The 23852-nt window shown below is 44.2% G+C and overlaps 1 protein-coding gene across 1 annotated transcript in view; it reads left to right on the forward strand.

Moving 5' to 3' along the window:
- Positions 1–13444: 13444 nt before the first annotated feature.
- Positions 13445–23852, forward strand: part of LOC106553576 (FXYD domain-containing ion transport regulator 3-like) — an 18315-nt gene continuing 7907 nt past the window's right edge. Inside the window, exons 1-2 of the mRNA XM_087727793.1 lie at positions 13445–13500; positions 20876–20954. The gene's annotated coding sequence lies outside the window, so the exon portion shown is untranslated. The remainder of the gene's footprint in view (positions 13501–20875; positions 20955–23852) is intronic.

Raw genomic sequence — 23852 nt, forward strand, 5'->3', positions numbered from 1 at the left:
CATCTATAGATTCCATGACGGAGCCGAAGTCTGCCGTCCAGGCTTTGGACGTGAGGCACTTGGTCGAAAAGATGCATGGGGTTTCTTTGACCAGCTTTGCCCACTGAGCAGCATGGCCGTGATCCACTAGAGGGCAGTATGCTGTCTCCAATGTCTTCTTGGCTCCCTGATCCACAGCCAGCTGGGAGTTGCACGTCCAAGGGTTGGCATTGGGGTTTCTTGGCAAGCCGGAGAGAAAGAACAGAAGCCGGGGCCGGCCTGTGGGATTCCTCTCCCGGAAGAGAGAGAGGCAGGGGTGAAATTCAGCAGGTTCTGGAGAACCGGTAGCGGAAATTCTGAGTAGTTCGGAGAACCGATAAATATCACCTCTGGTTGGCCCCACAGTGGGGTGGGAATGGGGATTTTGCAGTATCCTTCCCCCAGGAGCGATTCCCTCCCTCCCGAGCTCCTGAGCTCCCGAGCTCCGTTTTCACTGGCAAAGGGTTCCAGGAGGCCGTCCCAGACAAAAACGGAAATTGGGAGCCCGTTTTCGCTGGCAGAGGCACCGGGGGCTGGTCCACTGTTTCCAGAGCAGCCCCACAGGCCAGATCTAAACACCCCGTGGGCTGGATACAGCCTTGATGCCTTGAGTTTGACATCCCTGTTTTAGACAGTTGCTCACTGTTTGGGCAAGGATAGGACGGAGGTGACCTGATGGTTGGTGTCCCCTGAATGAGGGACTGAGCACATCTCCCACTGTCATGTCCCTGGTCACACCTAGCAGGAGATCGTCTAGAGTGGCTTCCCACCCCCAAAATGGGAATCTGGTATAATCTGACATTAATCCCCCCCCCCCCAATGCTGCAGTAGGCAGTGCAAGATAGAGGCAACGAAAAAGAGAAATCTAGGATGAAAAAACAACACAATCATTTATTTGTTACACTACGCACATGGCCAACGATTGACATTTTTTAGCCATTACGGTATAAGATCAAAATTAGATGCAGGATTGTTGCAGATTTCGAGGAGCAGCAGGATAAGAGGAAGGTCTGGAAAGAATGAAGGGTTGGAGAAAAAAAAATTGGCCTCCAATTGCCACAAGATAAATCAGGAGCAAACACAGGTGAATCACCCCAAATGAACTCAAGGGAGGTCCATGTGGAGGGAAACTTTTTCTGGCATCCTTTGTAAGTCTTAGGCAGCTGTCAGGGGGAACAACAGCACTGGGGGTTTGATTGGAAACAAATTGGCAATCGGGAGCATTAGATGACCTCCCTACACCCAGGGGCCATGCATTTTTTTTTTTAACCATAGCACAGAAGTACTGACTGTTGGTTTTAGGGCACCGTTTCTTAACTTTGACAACTTCAAGATTTGTGGGCAACTCCCAGAATTCCCCAGCCAACAGTTTAAAGTTGCTAAGGTTGAGAAATCCTTCCTTCCTTCCTTCCTTCCTTCCCTCCCTCCTTCCTTCCTTCCTTCCTTCCTTCCTTCCTTCCTTCCTTCCTTCCTTCCTTCCTTCTCCCTCCCTCCCTCCCTCCTCCTTCCCTCCCTCCCTCCCTCCTTTCCTTCCTTCCATCCTTCCATTCTCCCTCTCTCCCTTCTTCCTTCCTTTCTTCCATCCTCCCCCCTCTCTCCTTTCTTCCATCCTCCCTCCTTTCCTCCCTCCCTCCTCCCCTTCTCCCTTCCTTCCTTTCATCCTCCCTCCCTCCCTCCTCTCCTTCCTTCCTTCCTCCCTCCCTCCCTCCCTTCTGCAGTCCATCTTAGAGTTTAGTGTCTTGTGGTGGTCTCCTACCCAAGAACCAACCAGCTCCAAACTCACTTTTTTTTAGCACAAAGGCAACAAGACGTTTGAGTTCTTTCAAAGACCAAATTGAGGGCTTTATTCCTCCCCCCCTTAGTTCATCCTACTGAGCAAAGTGAAAGAGGCTTCGGTAAACTCTTTTTTCTCTCTCTAGTCCCCCCTCCTCCCCTTCCTTTCTACCTTCTCTTGGTCTTTCTTCTCAGTTCTGAGCCCTAGGAAATAAGAGTTTGCATCCTGGGGCCTGCGTGTCACCCTGTTGGCCTCTCCCTGACATCTCGGCAAAGGCGCCACTTGGCTTGGCTGGTTGCCAGGGGTGCCCTCGGAGCCCCTTTCTGCTCCGGCTCCCCTGGGCACAGCTGCAATTGCTTGAGAGAACACAGAGTGAATCATCCCATTCTCCAGGCTGGCCTTCGCCAACTCATAAAATGAAACGCTCTCTTAACTCCCAGTTCTGCAGGGCTGCCAAGCAAGCTTCCATCACTCCTGCTGTCTGTTACTTGTTAGGAGGAGCAGGCCTCACAGCAGATAATTCATTCTTTTTCTCTCTCCCTCTCCCTCTTTTCTCTCCCTCCCTCCTCCTCTCCCTCTCCCTCTCCCTCTTTCTCTCTCTTTCTTTCCCTCTCTCTTTCTCTCCCTCTCTCTCCTTCAATTGCTCCCTCTCTTTCTCTTTCTCTCTCCCCTCCCTCCATCTCTCCCTCTTTCTCTTTCTTTCCCTCTCTCTCTCCCTCAATCCCTCACTGTCTTTCTCTGCATCACATTCTCTTTCCCCCCTCTCCCTTTTTCTTTATTTCCCTCTCTCCCTTTCTCTTTTTCTCTCTTTCCCTCTCCTCCTCTTTTCTCTCCCTCCCTCCTCCTCTTTCTCTCCCTCTTTCTCTCTTTCTTTCCCTCTCTCTTTCTTTCCGTCTCTCTCCTTCAATCGCTCCCTCTCTCTTTCTGTCTTTCTCTCTTCCCCTCCCTTCTTCTCTCCCTCTTTCTCTTTCTTTCCCTCTCTCCTTCCCTCCATCCCTCACTGTCTTTCTCTGCATCACTATCTCTTTCCCCTCTCTCCCTTTTTCTTTATTTCCCTCTCTTCCTTTCTCTTTCTCTCTCTTTCCTTCTCCCCCTCTTTTTTCTCCCTCCCTCCTCCTCTCTCTCCCTCCCTCTCTTTCTCTCTCTTTCCCTCTCCCCCTCTTTTCTCTCTCTCCCTCCTCCTCTCTCTCCCTCTCCCTCTTTCTTCTTTCCCTCTCTCTTTCTCCCCCTCTCTCCTTCAATCGCTTCCTCTCTCTGTCTTTCTCTGTCCCCCTCCCTCCTTCTCTCCCTCTTTCTCTTTCTTTCCCTCTCTACCTCCCTCCATCCCTGACTGTGTTTCTCTGCATCGCTATCTCTTCCCCCTCTCTCCCTTTTTCTTTATTTCCCTCTCCCCCTTTCTCTTTCTCCCTCTCTGTCTTTCTCTCCCACCCATCCCTCCCTCTCTTTCTCTCTCTCACTTCAGTGCCACCTACACCAAGTGGCTCTCAGATGACATCTCCAAGCCAAAACACACCCAAGCAAGGAAGGACAGAGGTGGGAAGAAATGCCCCGGGAAGCCTTTGTGCCAGCCCAACCCCCTCCCAGCCCCCCACCCCCATGTTGTTTCTGGATTTTGTCATTGGCTCCTGGTGCCTCTTCGGGAGCCGGAGGAACAAAAGGCCAAGCCTCCCGCCCGCCTTGCGATGCCGCTGTTCTCACATGGCTCAAAGGATCCCTTGTTTGTCCTCCAGCTTTTTCAAACAATGTCCTGTCTGTCCCAGAGCATCCCAGCAAGAGCCCTGGGTGTTTTCAAAAGTAGAGAGGTCACGGGTGGATTTCAAGGCAGCGGAAATGACCGAGGAAAGGGAAGCTTCTGGGGGTAATTAAGGAGACACCGCCCCCTCCCCCATATCCCAGGCTGATGCGTTGACCCTGGGCCCACAGGACCTGAAGCTTCTTGGGAAATATTGTTGGAAAGAGCTCTCCCTTCTTGGTGTATCCATAGTCCTCCAAATTATAATTCACGCGGACTCTTGCTTGGAGTTGATATTATGCCTAAAGCTCAGCTCGACAATCTGCCTGCTCTCAAGGGCCACGCTAGACCCTGCCACGGAGGCCACAGTTCAGTGGTGGGATTCAGCCAGTTCGCACCTATTCAGGAGAACCGGTTGGTAACTTTCTAAGCAGTTCAGAGAACCGGTTGTTGGAAGAAATCTCCTTTTGTTTTTTCCCACTTTACAGGGCTAATCCTGTAAGGAAGGCAGGAAGGAAACATTCTGGTGTTGTTTCTAGCTTCATCTTTATTGCCCTGCTTACAGAAACTGCCTCTCCTGTTAACCCTTATTACATTGTCACAGTTAAGGTGAAGCACCCATTGACCTGAGTGACATTGAATTGGCCACACCCACCCAGTCACAAGACCACCAAGCCACGTCTACCCAGATGGTCATTAGGGCAGAGAACTGGTTGTTAAATTATTTATCCCCTACGGGGACCTATTGCAGCTGACTTGAAAGGCATCTTCTTCAAAGGGAGACTTTCAGAAGTTAGATTTTATTGAGGCCCGAAAGATTATCAGCTCTCGGCTTTGAGGATGTTGCAGCCTTGTCTCCAGAGGATTCTGTGTAGCAGCAGGAAGACCAGTCCTTCTGCTACTACTGGGAGAAAGCAGCCGTTTCCACTAGTGAGTGCACTCACTATTAAATGAAAAAGTGGGTACAGAAGGAGGGGAACAGAAAAGAAAATATTAAATATACAAGTATATATTCACGAGCAAGATATAAAGGGGGAAAAAACATAGGATAGATTAGCGAAGGTAGGGGAATAAGACATACTAAATTTTATTTGGGTTTGCAGAAATACCATAAAAAATAAATAAATTGAGATTTGAAAGAGACACCTATAACAACAGAAAAAGAAAGAGAAAGGAGGAGAGAATGAGAGGAAGAGGGGGAAATAAAGAGGTAAGGGGAAGCAGAGGGAAGGGAGAGAAAGAGAAGGAGAGAAGGTAGGAAGGGGAAGAGAAGGAGTAGGGGGAGAGGTAAGGGAAAAAGGAAGGAGAAGGAGAGGAGGAAGGAAGGAAGTAGAGAAGGGAGGGAGGGAGAAAAGAAAGGGAAAATAAGGGGGTGTTACAACAGGCGGAAGGAATGGTAAATAAAGCAACCCAAACTGTATGTTAATTTATACCCTATTAAATGAAATAACAAATGTATAAGAATGACAAACGTAAAGAAGAATAACAATTATGTGAATTGTTAAAATGGTATGTAAGAGAATAAAAAATAAAAACAATTGGAACCCCCCCCCCCAAAAAAAAACAGTGTATTCAAAGGGCATGTATTAGATAACCAGGGTTTTCCCAGCCCTGCGGATGATGGAAAGATCCCACTTGCTTCTGAGCCATGCAACCAGCAAACACCACTGATCCTTTCCGGCAGATCCCCAGAGATCTGAGAATTGTTGCCTCTGAGCACATATTCTTTCCACCCACGCAGCCCTGGGATTTCATTTGTATGCATATCAATGCAGCATATTCCGGGCTTCCTCCCTCTCTGCTCCTAAAAACGCTGACTTAAAAGCGCAATAGAGAATCACAAGAAGGTGCTGCAAAATAAAATAAAATAAAATGAAAAGACCAACCCACATTCTTTGGAAAACAAGACGGGGACCAAGATATTTCTGCAGCATTTCCTTTGCAAAAAGGAGACCAGGCGTGCATCTAACCTGCCACTGAGGAATGTGGCTTGCATCCAATTGATGGTTCCGCTCCATTTATTCCTCTTTCACAGTTCTGTATTTATAAGAGTCCTGGATGCTTAGACAGACAGACGCTCGTGATAAAAAAACAAGTAGCTGGTTATCTTTTTTGGGGCAGAGGGGGGTGCCTTCAAGTCAGTGTTGATGCCTGATGGCTGACTGGACAAGCCAATTTTATTGGCAAGGTTACTCAGAAGTGGTTGGCTAGGGCTTCCTTCCTAGGATGGACAGAAAGAGGCCCTAATTGACATTTGAAATTAGAGAACAAGAAAACGAGTAATTTATAAGATATGGATTTGTTTTATCAGTGGCTGGGAAAAAAAGCCTGAAAATGAAAAATGTTTTACTTATGTTTTAATTGAAGGAGTTAAGTGATAATACAATTATGTTGTGAAATAGATTAATAACGATACAAAGAAAGACACACACACACACACACACACACACACACACACACACACACACACACACACACACACACACACACATATATATATATATATATATATATACATACATACATACATACATACATACATACATACATACATACATACATACATACATATATATATATATATATATATATATATATATATATATATAATGTTATATTTATGCTGATAAATAAATAAAGGGAGACTGGCATAGATCTATTTCAAGCTATTTAGCTCTCATCAGCTAGCCATACCCATGCTGGGAATCGAACCTGTGCTCTATGGGTATGGCTAGCTGATGAGAGCTAAATAGCTTGAAATAGATCTATACTAGTCTCCCTTTATTTATTTATCAGCATAAATATAACAAATGTAACAAAAAGGCAACAGTAAAAAATATTGGGTTTCTGTCTGGATGGTCTCTTGTGACGAGCCAAAGGACAGAGAATGGAAGTGTGACCTTCCTCCCATATTTGGGCATACCAGGGGTTGTGACTTTAAATATACATACATACATACATACATACATACATACATACATACATACATACATACATACATATATATATATATATATATGAATTGAATAATTTAGAACTTTTTGTTTTAAAATGAATAAGGATAACAATGAATTTATGTATACTTGATAGAGGATTGGTGATATAATGTATAACTCTAAGTATATATTATAAAGATATATAAGATAAATAATTTTAATAAGGAAGTAATCAAAAATTGGTGTATATATGTGAAGTGACTATTTAGAATACCTTGTTGAAAAATGAAGCAATAACATCTTTGTTTGAATGTATGACGTACAAGGACAATAATGAACATAAGCATACTCGATAGATGATTGATGGGGTTATACATAATTGAAAATAGTGATATTCAAATATAAATAGTTGGCAAAAAATTTTATATTGTAAAAATATTCAGAATGGGATTATATAAAGGTTTATTGTTATTAAACAGACAATCAAGAATGTAAGGGAATTAGGTTTATTGAAAAGAAAGAAATATTAATCGTAATTGAATATATGTTGTACAATGAAAGTGAGGTATTTAGTTATATTAGACGGGAAATCTGTGATTGCATATGTAATTGAGAATATGGATGCAAAAACACTTGTAACTAAACGACATGCTGTATGGAATGGATGAGATTTTTTAATGCTCTTTTTTTAATGTTTAAAAATTAAAAAAATTGCAACAAGAAAAAAAAGACAGTGGCCCTAATATTCTCTTTTATGTTCTACATCCGTGATGGCAAACCTTTTTGGCACCAAGTGCCCAAACAGGAACATTCGTGGATGTGCGTGCATGTCCATGTGCCGGAGGACAGAAACCCAAAGATCAAATGACTGGTGTGCACATTTCTGTTTTGGGGGGCATTTTGGGGCTGTTTTCAAGCCATTTTGGGGTTGTTTCTGGGCTGTTTGTGGGTCATTTTCAGGCCATTTTTGAGCCATTTTTCCAGGCTGTTTCATGGCTGTTTTCTGGGCAATTTTTCATACCCATTGTTAGGGGTATTGTTGGGAGACAGAAAGTAGCGCAGCGGAATGTACAGCTAGAGAGAAGGAATGTTGCTAGTAGAAGAAACACATGAATAGAGTCTCAGACACTGCTAGTAAAAACAAGTAGCTTTACTACTAATAATTGTCAGCGTTCCAAATATCATGCAGAATTAAATCAGAGTCCAAGGCAGAGCTATCCTTAAAGTTCCAATTTAATAAGACAGACATGTTGGCATCGTTCTATGGAATCCCAATACTGGAAATAACATCAGAATTCCACCCAGTTAAAAGTTCATGATTTTGTCCCCACACCCACAATCCATCACATGGTCCAATCTTCTTCTTCCAGGCTGGCATCCATACCCAGCTGCTTCTGGTCAGGTGTGAAAGTACGGAGACAAAAGATGACCTTGAGCTTCTAGAAAAGAATGATAACAATACATTCCACAATCTCACTCCTGTCTATTCCCCCCTCCCATTGACTATACTAATGAAACAGCATATTGAAATAAGAGAAAGTGTGGCAGGCCAAAATTCTAAAAGGAATATAATTGCAGGCCTGACATTAATAGCTTCACAAGCAGTAATAGTAGGTATTTGTCCAGACACAATTCAAAGAACAAACAATTGCTTACAGTCGCAGTTCCAATCATCAAGCGAGCAAATAGTTATCAAGCATAGGGCAAGCAGAGAGAGAGAGAGAGTGAGCTTTCCTGACTCCCTCTTATTGCAAAGTTAATTACATTTGATTGTAAAGTTAATTACAGCTGATAAGTACATTCACCCATTTAAAGCAACATCGACCACTTGTTATTGTATATGAATCTATATTGCCTACCCAACACTAGGAGTATACTCCCAACACTCATTTCTAGGCCATTTTGGGGGGCATTTTCAGGCTGTTTTCAAGCCATTTTTCATGCACGCCGGAAACTAGAAGAGCAGCTGGCGACGGCGCATATGTCCACAAAGAGAGCTATGCGTGCCACTTCTGGCTTGCATGCCATAGATTTGTCATCATGGTTCTACATCATAAGGGACCTCCAAGGTTTCTTCCAACTCTATAGTTAAGTATTCTAATGAATAGAATAGAATAACAGAGTTGGAAGGGACCTTGGAGGTCTTCTAGTCCAACCCTTTGCTTAGGCAGGAAACCCTGCACCACTTCAGGCAAATGGCTATCCAACATCTTCTTAACAACTTCCAGCATTGGAGCATTCACAACTTCTGGAGGCAAGTTGTTCCACTGATTAATCGTTCTCACTGTCAGGAAATTTCTCCTTAGTTCTAAGTAGCTTCTCTCCTTGATTCGTTTCCACCCATTGCTTCTTGTCCTGCCCTCAGATGCTTAATGTTTTCAGCACTGTGGATATATTCTGAAAATTGCTAGGGAGGAGCAACAGCAATAGCACCAGTGGTGGGTTTCAAAAAATTTTGGAACCTCTTCTGTAGGTGTGGCCTGCTTTCTGGGTCCACTGGTGGAACCTCTTCTAACCGGTTCAGTAGATTTGACAAACCGGTTCTACCGAATAGGTGCGAACTGGTAGGAACCCACCTCTGGATAGCACTTACTTATATACCGCTTTACAGTGCTTTTACAGCCCTTTGTAAGCGGCTTACAGAGTCAGCCTATGGCCCTCAACAATCTGGGTCCTCATTTTACCACCCTTGGAAGGATGGAAGACTGAGTTAACTTTGAACCAGTGAGAACTGAATTGCCAACAGCTCGCAGTCAGCAGAATTAGCCTGCAATATTGCATTGTAAACACTGTGCCACCACGGCTCCTAGGAGTCTTCTTAATTCTCTTTCTCCAGAACAAACTATTTTAGGTTTCCCTGTCTCTTTGCCCTCCTGGAATGCAGCCCCTCCCCCCTGGGAATCCAGACTACATTCCATCATAGTTACTGTGTTATCTATTACTTGGGTTGTAAATGGTCATTGCACTTCTAGTGGATGCAATTAAGTTGTATTTTGAACTTTCTTCCGAACTCTATGCCTACTAAATATTTAATTGCAGCATTCATGCTGCTATTTTTTCCCCCCAGTTGGAATAAAAATGAGAAAACCAGAATTAACTCCAGCAGAAAACCTAACTAACTTCTTGCAGAAACATCTATTTATAGGCAGTGAATTGTACTCTCGCTGGGAGCTACCGTTCCATTTTCTTCCTGCATAACCGCATCCAAACTGCCTTGTGCTGGCAGAGATTACAACGCCCTTCTTCCTTACTCTTAAACAATTTCAGGCATCCCTCATTCAAGTCGTCTCCAGCCTGAGCTGGATTTTTTGAAAGGACAAAGAACGGTCCTCAATTACCACTTTGGTAACCGCTGAGAACAGGCTGTAACACAGTCCGGTTTCCACTTGGAAATGTTTTATGATTTGCAGCAGCCAAAATGCCTGATAAGATGCTGAAAGCTGGGCTGGGCAGCAACTGGGTGGAACAGAGTCAACCCCAACCCCATTAAAAGGAGCCAAGAAGACTCTTCCAGAAGGAGGAGGAGGAGAAGGAGGAGGAGGAAGGCCATTGCCTTAGCTCAGACTGCTTGTCCATCTAGCCCAGAGGGGTCAAAGCAGAGGTGGGTTTCTACCAGGGGTGGGTTTCAACCGGTTCGCGGCGGTCCCCGCGAACCAGTTGGTCGGCGAACCCAGAAGTAACTAACTTCCGGGAACGGCGAAGGGCCCACCCGCCCGCCCACGTTCCTTACCCGGTTTTGACGAGTTCTGCGCTTCCACGCATGCGCAGGACGCATACAGCGCCTGCGCGATCCTCCAGGAGCAGCTGGAGCATCGCACAGACGCTAGTACGCATGTGTGCGCTGCGCGCGTGCACGAGGACGCCGCCGGCCCTGTTCCAACAGAACCGGTTGGAACGGGGCGAGAAACCCACCCCTGGTTTCTACCTGTTTGGACCAGTTCAGCTGAGTAGGTAGTAACTTGGCCGTCCACTCCTCCGAACCAGTTCTATTGGCGATGCCATAGGCACCACCATCTTGGTTTTTTGCTTCTGCCCATGCACAGAAGCAATTTGTTTTCACTAAGCATGAACAAACCGCCAGTAAAAGAATCTGGAACCCACTCCTGGGTCAAATGCAAGGCTGGTGGGCCATATTTGGACCGCAGGGGCTTACATCCCACCCTGGAAACAGCGAAGGACCGGCCTACAGTGTCTCTGCCAGTGGAAATGGGACCCAGGACATGAGTGGGATTCAAAAATGTTAGCAACCGGTTCTCTGTACAGTTGCTGGGTGGGTGTGGCCATGGTGGGCGTGGCCTACTTGACTCCTGCACCACGGCGGGGCAGGGTGGCGTGTTTTTGCCCTCCCCAGACTCTCAAGGCTTCCCTCACATCTCTCTCATCTATCTACAGTACAGTGGTGGGTTTCAAAAATTATTCGAACCTACTCTGTGGGTGTGGCCTCCTTTGTGGGAGTGGCTTGCCACCCATGTGACCAGATATGAAGATGCCGACGACACTTGTCAGAACCACCTTAAATTACCTCACACACAGCACTGGCAGGCATAAGAATATGATGTAAACTTGTTTTTTAAAAGGCATCTTTGGTTTGCGTTAAAACAACTTCAACACACGCAATGTTCTGATTGCACCACAAACGCAGTAGTCATCCTTACCTTTCACAGAGGCTCTGAGTTTTATAAATATGAGCATGATAGTGTAGAATAATCATATCCAAGGACCAGTGGTGGGTTTCAAAAAAATTTGGAACCTCTTCTGTAGGTGTGGCCTGCTTTCCGGGTCCACTGGTAGAACCTCTTCTAACCGGTTCGGTAGATTTGACGAACCGTTTCTACCGAATAGGTGCAAACTGGTAGGAACCCACCTCTGCTACAGTATCTATCTTTCTATCTATCTCTATCCGTCTGTCGTCTATCATCTATCTATCTATCTATCTATCTATCTATCTATCTATCTATCTATCTATCTATCTATCTATCTCTATCCGTCCATCCATCCATCCATCTACCTATTTGTCTGTCTGACTGTCTGTCCGTCCATCTGTCCATCCGTCCATCCATCCATCCATCCATCCATCCATCCATCCATCCATCCATCTCTATCCATCTGTCCGTCTCTCTCTCTCTCTCTCTCTCTCTCTCTCTCTCTCTCTCATCATCATTATCATCTTTCCCCCCACTCTCTTTCTCTCTCTCTCTCTCTCTCCTCTCTCTCTCTCTCTCTCTCTCTCTCTCTCTCTCTCTCTCTCCATTCATCATCTGAGTTGCTACACCTTGGGAAGAAAAAGCCATTTTATCCCTTGTACATTTCTACCATACTACCTTAGTAACCACAACCCCCTCCCTTCCACATTCATCATATCTCGAGCCCACAGTCTGAATCATCTAATACCAGTCCAATTTTTTTCCCTTCTTCAAATTAGGCAGAGAGCCAAGGTGCACAACGTTCATTAAATTCCCCACCCTTTTGCTTAGCTCACAAGGCCAGCCTTGATCAGAAGACTGGTAGCTTCCTGGGGGGAGCTTCCTTTTTATCCCAGGTGAGTGAATAACATACATGCCTTTGACTATTAATTAGCAAATCAGGGCCCTTCAAATGTTATCCAACCCTTCTGCTCCCTCTCCCAATTCCTCTGCTTCTCCTTCCCTCCCTCCCTCCCTCTGTCTGTCTCTGTGTCTCTGTGTCTGTCTGTCTATCTGTGTGTGTGTGTGTGTGTGTGTGTATGTGTGTGTAAATTGATCAACCTTCCGGAGTTTGATAAGACTACATTGGGGGTATTTATTTGATTTATTTGATTTGTCAATCGTTTACAAGATAATAGGTATAAGAATAAACATGAATGAGCATGAATGAAATGGGTATGAAAAGAAGGGGATAGTAGGACAGGGATGGGAGGCACGATGGTGCGCTTATGCACTCCCCTTACAGACCTCTTAGGAAATGGGGTGAGGTCAATAGTAGACAGTCTAAGGTTAAAGTTATGGCTATATATATATCTGTCCATAAAATAATTCTTGTTCCCCAAATCTGTTGGGTGGTTTTGAATTTTGGCTACTCAGAAGTGAGAATCCTATTTGGACTTTAAAAATCCCTTTAGGGGACTCCAGCAAGATCCATGTGACTCTGAAGACCACTAGAGAGCAAAGGCATAGAGGGACAGAGCAGAGGAGAGGGGGGGGGAATAATTTGGATTTATTCATCACAATAATGTACAAAGTAAATGCTCACAGTAAGTCTCTGTGTGTTTCTAAAGGAGTAATTTGTGAAAAGGGCTTGAAGACCTGTTGTACCAGCCCAGGGGTGATGGCCTGAAAAAGCATGGTCCCTGCTTTGGGGTAAACCTGCATCCTTGCTTCTTAACCCATGCTGGTTTCAACCACCACAACAACGAAAACAAAACTGGGGAGTTTTGTAAAACACCCCATTAAGTCTGTCCCATTTGGGGAACCATGGGGATCCTCCTTTAACAACTGGGAGCTCTGCACCCCGATTGCCTCTCCCATAATCCCCCATCTCCACAGTCATACTGCCTGAGAACCATGGACACTGTAATCTATGCCATTCTGAGAATGCCAGGTGGAGGAAGAGGGGGGCAGTTTTTGAAGACGGGGAGCTTTGTGGAACAGCTTGCCTTCAAAATTTGTGGGTGCTTGAAGAAATTGGATAGTCCCTTGTCTGAAATGGCACAGGGTCTCCTGCTTGAGCAGGGGGTTGGACTAGAAGACCTTCAAGGTCCCTTCCAGCTCCATTCTGATGGAATTGAATTGTGCAACGTTCCTCCCTCCATTCCGTTCTCTTCCTAACGAAGCAGGCGCCCCTTCCTCCTCCTCCCCTCCTCCCTAAAATAAGGAGGACAGGCCACTTCGGCGGCCCCGCCGGCAGGAAAACCTGTTCCTCCGTATACCTGCCCGCGCAGGTTTGGGTGTGGTCTCCCTTGGGTTTTACTTAGCCAGGCCGACAGGAGGGGCGTCCCCGCCCGCCGCTGGCTTTCCGGGTCGTTTGGGCTACCAAGTGGCTTCTCCCAGGTTCTCCCTGCTGGGGTAAGTGGAAGGGGTCGAGAGGAGCGGGGCTGGATCGGGCCGTTTTCCGCGGGGAGGGTCTTTTCTGGGCGACCGAAGGGGAGAAGAGCTGGTTTCCCTGCGGGCTAGCTTCGTTCTTGGCCGGGAGAGGCAGCCACCGAGCCTCCGACTTGGTTTCGCCTTTCGTTTACTGGCGCTTGGGTTTCCAAGCAGGCTGGCAAGGGGGCAACGCGCCTTGCCCCGCGATGCCTTCGTCTGGTACGGGAGGGCCGGGCGAAGCGGGGCTCCCCCATGGGTTGATCTGGGCCTCTCCAACCCGAGAGGGAGGGGGGAGTTTAAAAAAAAAAACTTTCTTAGCAACTTCTGTAGTTTCCGAGAGCAGCGGACAGCGGCTTCTTGGATCGCGATTGATTGATGTTGTTTTCCCCCACTTTGCAAAACCACCAGAAGCAAAAGAAACCGACGCCTCGGGTGGCACTTGAGTCATTATGGCTGGCATTAAAACAAACGCAACGCGCGCACACACATCCTTAGTGGCGCTTTGGTGGTTCTCCAAAGTCGCTTAGACGCGCCTGGGTTGAATCGGGAACTCCCAGCTCTGGATTTGCCCTCCCTTCACAGCAAGGTTCCCTTCAGAAAACGGGGCCAATCTCATTTAACCACTGGCTTGCTTGGCAGGGGAAATTCGGGGCTCAGTTGTGAGGACTGCCTCTCCTTGGGAAACTTTGGCCTCCCCAAGTAACCGTGGCGGCTTGAAAAACAAGGCGAGTCTCCTATTTTGCATCCCTAGCAGGAAACCCGGAACCTTTTGTCAAACAATTGCATCACCTCTGGCTATTGTTGGTGGAGAAATGCAGAAATTTTTCAGCCTCGCCTGAGCAGGAGAAAAAAAAAAGGGGGGGGAGAGTAACTCCAGTCCGGATTAACTACGAAAGTGTTTTCTGCAGGCAGGTTTAATGGCCTTCGGGTAATAAAACGGATTATTCTCCCCTTGCTTGTATTCAGAGGTTGATTCTGCTATTGTGTAGAAAGGAAGTCGGACTTTTGTCCTGGACAAAGTTTTATCTAACGACATGGGTTGTGTGTGTTTTCCTTGATCTTGGTCTTTGGGAGACCTTGTTTCCCTGGGGGTGGGGGTGGGGTGGGGGGAGGCAGCAGGAGGAAAGAAAGCAGAAAGGAACCAGATAAGAAAGCCATAGATTTACACAAGGGGTGGGAAGACAAGGGACTTAAGAACATTTTTATCTATCTATCTATCTATCTATCTATCTATCTATCTATCTATCTATCTATCTATCTATCTATCTATCTATCTATCTATCTATCTATCTATCTATCTATCTATCTATCTATCTATCTATCTATCTACCTACCTACCTACCTACCTACCTACCTACCTACCTACCTACCTATATCCATCCACCCATCTCTTCTGCCTACCTGCCTGCCTGCCTATCTCTCTCTCTCCCTCCCTCCATCTCTTCTGTCATCTATCTATCCATCCATCCTTCCATCCATCCATCCATCCATCCATCCATCCACCCATCTCTTCTTTTATCTATCTATCTATCTATCTATCTATCTATCTATCTATCTATCTATCTATCTATCTATCTATCTATCTATCTATCTATCATCTACCTACCTACCTACCTACCTCCCATGTCTGTCTGTCTGTCTGTCTGTCTATCTATCTATCTATCTATCTATCTATCTATCTATCTATCTATCTATCTATCATCTACCTACCTACCTACCTACCTACCTACCTACCATATCTGTCTGTCTGTCTGTCTATCTATCTATCTATCTATCTATCTATCTATCTATCTATCTATCTATCTATCTATCTATCTATCTATCTATCCATCCATCCATCCATCCATCCATCCATCCATCCATCCATCCATCCATCCATCCACCCACCCACCCACCCACCCACCTACATACCTACATACCTATATATCTAATTTGTCACTTATGTACAAGATAACAGGAATAAGAATAAACATGAATAAGAACACAGGAAATGGGTACAAATAAATGGAGACAGTCGGACAGGGATGTTAGGCACACTGGTGCACTTATGCACACCCCTATTGACCTCTTAGGAATGGAGTGAGGTCAACCGTAGACAGTTTAAGGTTAAAGTTATGAGGTTTGAGCAATGGTGAGATTCAAATAATTTAACAACAGGTTCTCTGCCCTAATGATTTCTTCCAACAGCCAGTTCCCCAAACTGCTCAGAAAGTTAACAACAGCTTCTCCCGAAGTGGGGCAAACTGGCTGAATCCCACCATTGGGTTTGAGGATTTCACATGGTTAAATTTAAACTGAACATGGTTAAAGAGAGACAGGAAGATTGGATCTCACAGTACAGTTTGTTTTTTCTATTCTTTTAATGCTGTGCTAGTTAAGAAGTTAAGCCCGGTGTGTCCAACCTTGGTGAGACCTTTTAAGACGTGTGGACTTCCATTCCCAGAATTCCCCGGCCAGCATACCTTGCCATCAAATGCAGATTGCGTGACTTTTGATCTCTTGTTCTGTAAAATTTGAAAGAAATTTTCCTTTGGGGCAAAGTTTCTTTCTCAGGGGTGTGGAAAAAGCTGTTTCAATGAATGGCTATTGTGCAAAAGCCCCAGAGGAAGATAATATCTTGATTAGGCTTTGCCCAAAGTGGTGCAAAAGTTATCAGTGCATTTTCACATTCTCCAGCCTTTTGAATGGTTAAATCAAGCTGGAAGGAAAAGAGCAAGAAGAAGTAAACACATCTATTTTAAAAAAAACTCCAAAAAGGAGCTGAAAGCTTTTTTCCCCTCCCTGCTTTCCTTTCCCTCCTCCTTTCTCCTTTGGTATTTTAATCCTTCTTAAAACTTGCTCTGTTTGTCTTTTTTGTTTTAAGAAACATGCACACACCACATTGATTCACAATGCAACGTTAAGTAAAGTATTGAGACTGAAACTTTTATTGGACAGCAATTACTTCGATGCACCCTGCAGTGGCTTTTAATGATATATTTAATTCTGGGTGGAAAAAAGCTGAATCAAGTTACACTCTTAATATTTTGCAGCTAGACTTCAAAAGGGGATCACATGACCCCAGGACACTGCAGCCGTCATAAATGTGGGTCAGTTGTCAAGCATCTAAATAGAAATTTATCTGACCATGGAAATGCAGCAATGATCATAAATGTGAGAGGTGGCCATAAGTCACTTTTTTTTCAGTGCAGCTGAGACTTCGAATGGTCTCTAAGTGAACTGTTGTAAGTCGAGGAGAACCTGTACTGATTTTAGAAATATATCAGCATTGTCCTGAGACAGGCGGCTTCCAGTGACGGAAGGATGCGAAACTTCTAGGAAACAATCCTTTTGAATAAAAGCAGTTGCTTTCTCACACAGGGCCTCATGTTGATACAACACTTAAAAGATGTGGATAAATAATGCAATAACTTCTCTACTCTGTTGACACTTTCCAGCAAATCTCATTAGGCCAGGCCTTTTAAAGCTATTTTTATTCTCTGCAAGCGTTACCCATTGTATACATTTATCAAAGTGGCAGCCTGCTTTGACTGTTATTTCATTTCCTGGTGTGAGCTTTGCTACAGGGCGTGTCTAGTACACAAACTGAGAAGCTGATTGTGCAGTTTGCCTGCAGCCACTTTGAAAATGCCATCTCCAATTCCTTTGCGAGATTGGAAAGAGGCTGTAAATGAGAGAGGCTTTTTCTTGTACAGAGAGTCCTCGACTTACGACCAGAAATGAGACTGTAAAATTGGTCCTTAAGCTATGTGGTGGTTAAGTGAGTCATCACACAACCATGCCAAGTTTTATCCTCTTTTTTGCATTGGTCATTAAGGGAGACGTTACAGGACTATGAATGGTGATGTTTCCTGCAGGCTTCCCCACTGACGGCCTATCAGAAATTGACTGGGAAAGTCACTAATGATGATCATGTGACTGCAACTGTCATAAGTGCGAGCCAGTTGCCAACCCTCTAGATTGTGATCATCTGTTAGGATCCATTGTGTGACGACTGGTTGTAAGTCACTTTTTCCAGCATTGTTGTAATTTTGAACAATCCCTAAGTGAATGGTTTTAAACCAAGGACTACCTGGATGTTTGGACTACAAGTCTCACAGCTGTGGACAGTTGTATTAGTTGTGACTCATGGACATTTGGAACATCTCCAAATGTTGTATATGTACTGCTCAAGAAAATACTGAGCCACAACTGGCCAGTGGTTTCACTTCATTGAAAGCTTTCAATTCCTTTCTTACAAATCAAGGCTATATAGTGGAGGAAGGGAGAGCTTCAGATGCTGCAGGCTAAATCATAGTTTGACTAAATCATAGTTTGTAGTAACTACCCTGTTTCCCTGAAAATAAGACCTCCCTGGATAATAAGCCCAAACGGGCTTTTGAGCGCATGCACTAAAATAAACCCTCCCCCGAAAATAAGCCCTCCCTGAAAACATTGCAGCACAGCAGCAGCCATGAGTTGACCACGCTCACCACATCATGCACCTCAAAAATAAGAAGACCTCCCTGAAAATAAGGCCAAGTGCTTATTTCGGGGGTCAAAAGAAAATAAGACCCTGTCTTATTTTTGGGGAAACACGGTACCATTTGCTGGACAAGTCACAATAAAGTCATTTCGTTGATACTATAACAGGGGTGTACAATGAGATTTAATTGAGGACCGCATCAGGGTTGTGTTTGACCTTGGGGAGGGGAGCGTGGGGAGGTGTGGCTAGCTCGATGTCACTTGGGGTGGCGCTAGTGCTCTGCCAGCGGAAATGGGCCCCCAAGCTCCGTTGTTGGTTGCAATGCCCTCCTGCAACCCTTTGCCAGTGAAAATGGGCTCCTGAGCTCCGTTTTTGGTGACAATGCCCTCCTGCAACTCTCTGCCAGCAAAAACAGTTCCCAAGCTCCACTTTTGCTGGCAGAGGCACAGTGGGCTGGCCCTTCACTGTTTCCAAGGTGGCCCCGTGGGCCAGATCTAAGACCTATAATATGTAATGAGTATCTGCCAAGTTGTAGCTTATAGTTTTTAACTTGGAGTGTTGTTCAAATGTAGCCAGTGATGCTTTTGTCAACAAACCATGCACAAGCCAAGCATTGTTAAATCTACGGTAATGCTCCTACCTGTTAAGCCTTCACAAGTGGTTTCTGGCAGAGATTGGAACCTGTGTTTCTCAAAAGCGATTTATGAAAGAAAAGCTAAATCACCTTCCTACTTGTGGAGACGTGCATAGGCACAAAGAGATTACATTCACTGCTTATTGAATTAACCTATTTTTTGGGGGGGGGGCAGTAAATCCTTCCACTTTATTCTAAAATCCATGATTGACATTGTTTTGTCTTTTTTAAAAAAAGCCATCCTGTCTGTATTGATGATGATTGCCATAAATGGTAACACAGTTTCATAACGCAACTTTTTAGTAGTTCTCTGTCTCTTTTTGTTAAGTTTTTATTTTATTTTAATATGAACAATCCATCTATCATTAAACAGTGTCTGGGTACAAGTATTTTGTGTGAACAATTAAAATCTACAATCGTGTTCATTATTTAATCTATTCTTAGCTTAATACCAATACCTTAAATGTCTAATGCTATAACACTCCTCTTCGGGATTTGTTTAACTCTATTAATTCTATTAACTGTTGGTACATTTTCTGTATTTTACACGGCTCCTTTTACTGTTAATTCTTATGTTTATTCTCTCGCAATCTTTTTTTAAACTTGGCCCTTGACCCGACTTCATTTGCGGAACATTTTTTAAAAAAACAGCTTTACATTTTGGGATTAAAGCTGCCACAATCAGAGCTGGCAGGCTCAGAGCCAAAGAGGCTTCCTGAGCTTGTTGTAACTTGTTTTTCTTTCACAATAACGCTGTCATAATGAGGTGGAAACTGGAGTTTTCCAAGGCGATCATTGTTCTCTGCTTTGCCAATCAGATTATTGCCTTGGCACCCGGTGGCTTTGGACACAAAACTCACAATAGTCTCCAACATTCTTTGCAACCTTGGTTGCTCTCTATCCTAAATCTTGCATGAAGGCACCATACAGTTTTCAATAACACTTAGACCAGTGGTGGGTTTCAAAAATTGTTCGAACCTACTCTGTGGGTGTGGCCTCCTTTGTGGGAGTGGCTTGCCGCCCATGTGACCGGATATGAAGATGCCGACGACACTTGTCAGAACCACCTTAAATTACCTCACACACAGCACTGGCATGCATAAGAATATGATGTAAACTTGTTTTTTAAAGGCATCTTTGGTTTGCGTTAAAACAACTTCAACACACGCAATGTTCTGATTGCACCACAAACGCAGTAGTCATCCACACCGTTCACAGAGGCACTGAGTTTTATAAATATGAGCATGATAGTGTAGAATAATCATATCCAAGGACCAGTGGTGGGTTTCAAAAATTTTTGGAACCTCTTCTGTAGGTGTGACCTGCTTTCTGGGTCCACTGGTGGAACCTCTTCTAACCGGTTCGGTAGATTTGATGAACCGGTTCTACCAATAGGTGTGAACTGGTAGGAACCCACCTCTGACTTAGACATATAAACCGCTTCACAATGCCCTCTCTAAGTGGTTTCCAGTTCCTAATTTCTACCTCTATTATCCAACAATTAATAAAACAAGTCCCATGTTTGAAAATATTCTGTACCTTCTTTTTCTTATATCTTTAATGCCAATCTGTCTGTTTCTGCAGTCTAGTATTTTTTTTAAAATTACATATTTTTCTGTAGGTCTTTCCTCATTTTCCCAGTCCTGTGCAAATACTGAGAATTAAGCTCTTAAAACACGGTGGCTCAGTGGCTAAGATGCTGAGCTTGTCGATCAGAAAGGTCGGCAGTTCGGCGGTCCGAATCCCTAGCGCTGCGTAACGGAGTGAGCTCTCGTTGCTTGTCCCAGATTCTGCCAACCTAGCAGTTCGAAAGCACATAAAAATGCAAGTAGAAAAATAGGAACCACCTTTGGTGGGAAGGGAACTGTATTCTGTGCACCTTCGGCATTTAGTCATGCCGGCCACATGACCACGGAGACATCTTTGGACAGCACTGGCTCTTTGGCTATGAAATGGAGATGAGCACCGCCTCCTAGAGTCGTGAACAACTAGCACTTATGTGTGAGGGAACCTTTACCTTTTAGATCTGTTGAAATGGATTCTGATTCAGAAGCCGTGTTTCTCCATCTGGGGCTGGATGAGAAATCTCTTCCTGGGGAATTCAGGGATTTGAAATCCGCTCATCTTCAAGTTGCCCAGGTTGAGTAACACTGCTCTAGAAAATGATGCAAGGGTGTAAACAGGAAGGGCCCATGTCACAAGTGTTTGCGTGGGCAAATTTTCCTCTTTGCACAGATTTTCTCCCCATTGTTTTTCAGAAGTCCATTCCACACATTTTGGAGAAGACTCTTCAAACAGCTGCAGATCTGTCCTGAGAATAAAGCAGCGGAGCACCAGGTATGTAAGCGGACAGGTGCAGAAATCTCTTAGCTGTGTTGGCATCTAGTGGGCATCAGGATTTTTGCAACACAGATTTGATAGCTTGTCTCAAGGCCTTCCATCTCCTGTTTTCGCAGGGTTTACCTCCAGCTTTTGACCCAGAATTGCTCTTGAGATTTAAGGGCCAAGAAATTTGCTCTGGAACCAGCTGGTTGTCTTGCTTTCTACACCGGTGAACTGTGTTAGAATAAGAATGGGAATATAATAGCAGAGTTGGAAGGGACCTTGGAGGTCTTCTAGTCCAACCCCCTAGGCAGGAAACCCTATATCATGCACTCAACCAAAGAAGGGAGTCTGTACAACAGGCAGAGGCATTGAAAAGACCTACTCAGGATGAGAGCTAATCAAACATAGCATGCCAAGGGAGCCATCATGGCTTGCAACTATAGAACACAATAGCAGAGTTGGAAGGGACCTTGGAGGTCTTCTAGTCCAACCCCCTGCCTAGGTAGGAAACCCCATAATGTTTCAGACAAATGGCTATCCAACATCTTCTTAAAGACTGCCAGTGTTGGAACATTTACAACTTCTGGAGGCAAGCTGTTCAACTGATTCATTGTTCTAACTGCCAGGAAATTTCTCCTCAGTTCTAAGTTGCTTCTCTCCTTGATTAGTTTCCATCCATTGCTTCTTGTCCTACCCTCAGATGCCTTGGATAATAGTTTGACTCATTCTTCTTTGTGGCAACCCCTGAGATATTGGAAGACTGCTATCATGTCACCCCTAGTCCTTCTTTTCATTAAACTAGACATACCCAGTTCCTGCAACCGTTCTTCATATGTTTTAGGCTCCAGTCCCCTCATCATCTTTGTTGCTCTTCTCTGCACTCTTTCCAGAGTCTCCACATCTTTTCTACATCGTGGCGACCAAAACTGAATGCAGTATTCCATGTGTGGTCTTACCAAGGCATTATAAAGTATTAATGCTTCCCATGAACACTTCACGTGTTACCTTTCAACATGTTGTAACTGCTCCTCTAACTGTAGGGAGTAGATTATACTCTTAGGTTCTTATGCAACCTACTTTGTTTAGCATTAGCAAAAATTACAAAGAAGCTGGTTCTTACCCATTTCATTTGGCATTTTGTCACATGTTTGCCGTTATTGATTCTCAGCAATTCCTACCTGCTCTTTCTTTTCAGTGATTTAGCTTTGATGGATCCTTTGCAGCCAGTAATTTTAATATAAAAGTCCCTCGGGATTAGTCCCGGACAGATCAAATATTTTCTCTTTCTGTTATCTTCCTGGTTCCTTTTTTAAAAACACCCTTATCTGTGTTTCTTTCTAGCCCTTCCAATATTCTTTGCAGCTTGGCTCTCCCTCCCAAATCTTGTATGAAGATACTCTCCAGTTTTCAGTGCTGATTATAATACAGCTGGTCCTCGACTTATGACCACAATTGAGTCCACAATTTATGTTGCTAAGTGAGAATTTATTAAGTGAATTTTGCCCTGTTTTATGATCTTTCTTGCTGCAGTTGTCAGGAATTATTAGGTTAAGTGATAAACTTCAAAAGGCCCAGCCTGTCAGGGTAGCTGACCAGTTTCCTGTAAGGCTGTAAACTGAGATGATGAAATGAGAATGAATCGGCAGGGTTACTGCCACTTTAAGAAGTAGCCTATATAAGGGAGGCCATGTGAGGGTGTATCTCTCTCCTCAGGTATCTATCTCCATTGTAGTTTTCCGTGTAGAGTTGAAGATTGATTGCTTGCCTAGTATTTGCCTGACACATGTATGTATGTATATACAAGTCCTGTATATAAACCACTGTTTGAAAGACAAAACCTCTGTGTACTGTATATTGCTCCTGGGTTGTCTCAAAATAATAGTCATGCTGTGCGCAATCTAACACAGCCGATGCATCAAACGAGTTCCCTGAATTCCCCAGCTGACAGGGAATTCTGGGAATAGAAGACCACACATCTGGAGTAGTCAAAATGGGGTTGAGTAATTCCAAAGCAATTCATCATTCAAAAATGTCTACTATTCAACAGACATTTAATATTTGGTTCCTATGGGCATCCTGAAAGATTAGAACACTGATAAAGCATTGTCAGGCTCAGGCAACCTGATATTCTTCAAATGTGCTGGAGTACAATTCCCATTCTTCTTGCTTACTGTGGCAAATCCACTTGGCAACAAGGAAAATGTAATCTTCCAGAGACATCAGGTTAGATAAGATGGTCTGTGCAAGAATCATGAAAAAGGGACCTTCCAATTGCAGCTGATGATAACCCAACCATCAGCATTCTCTTAGAATGAGGAATGTGGGCAGTTATAGTCCAGTTCTAGATGCAAGATCAGAAATCCCCCATCTCTGATTCTGCGTAAGAGTCTTCTTGTTTCGGGTGTTGGGTGCCTGGAGTGCAAGCATGAAACCTGCCCAGTTGCCCTCTGTCACAATTCTGCACAAATGCACAGCCCCAAAGTCTTAAATTATGCAGGAGAATAAAATGGACAAGGAGAAGATGTTTCCCACCTCCCAAAACACGAGCATCAGAAGATCCCCCTACGAAATCTTTGAAGAATCAAGAGAGACAAAAAGAAATAATTCCATTTTGGGATTTGCTACTATGAAATGTGGTGGAAATATGATTGTGTTACGGCTAATCTTGAGTGTCATTTATTGCCTGGACTTGGGTCTAAGATGGATCAAAAGGGAAGTTATTTCTTTAGTCAGAAAGAAGAAAGGATCCCAGGAGGTATAACTACGGCAAATACTTAGATCCTTGGTTACAATTTTCCATTTATTTAAAAGTGTTAACAATGAACTATACTGTAGGATAGATTAGAGATAGATAGATAGATAGATAGATAGATAGATAGATAGATAGATAGATAGATAGATAGATAGATA

Source organism: Thamnophis sirtalis, unplaced genomic scaffold (genome assembly GCF_051295495.1).
Source record: "Thamnophis sirtalis isolate CommonGarterSnake01/CBP01778 unplaced genomic scaffold, rThaSir2_p1.2 scaffold_13, whole genome shotgun sequence".
NCBI classification, from domain to species: domain Eukaryota; kingdom Metazoa; phylum Chordata; class Lepidosauria; order Squamata; family Natricidae; genus Thamnophis; species Thamnophis sirtalis.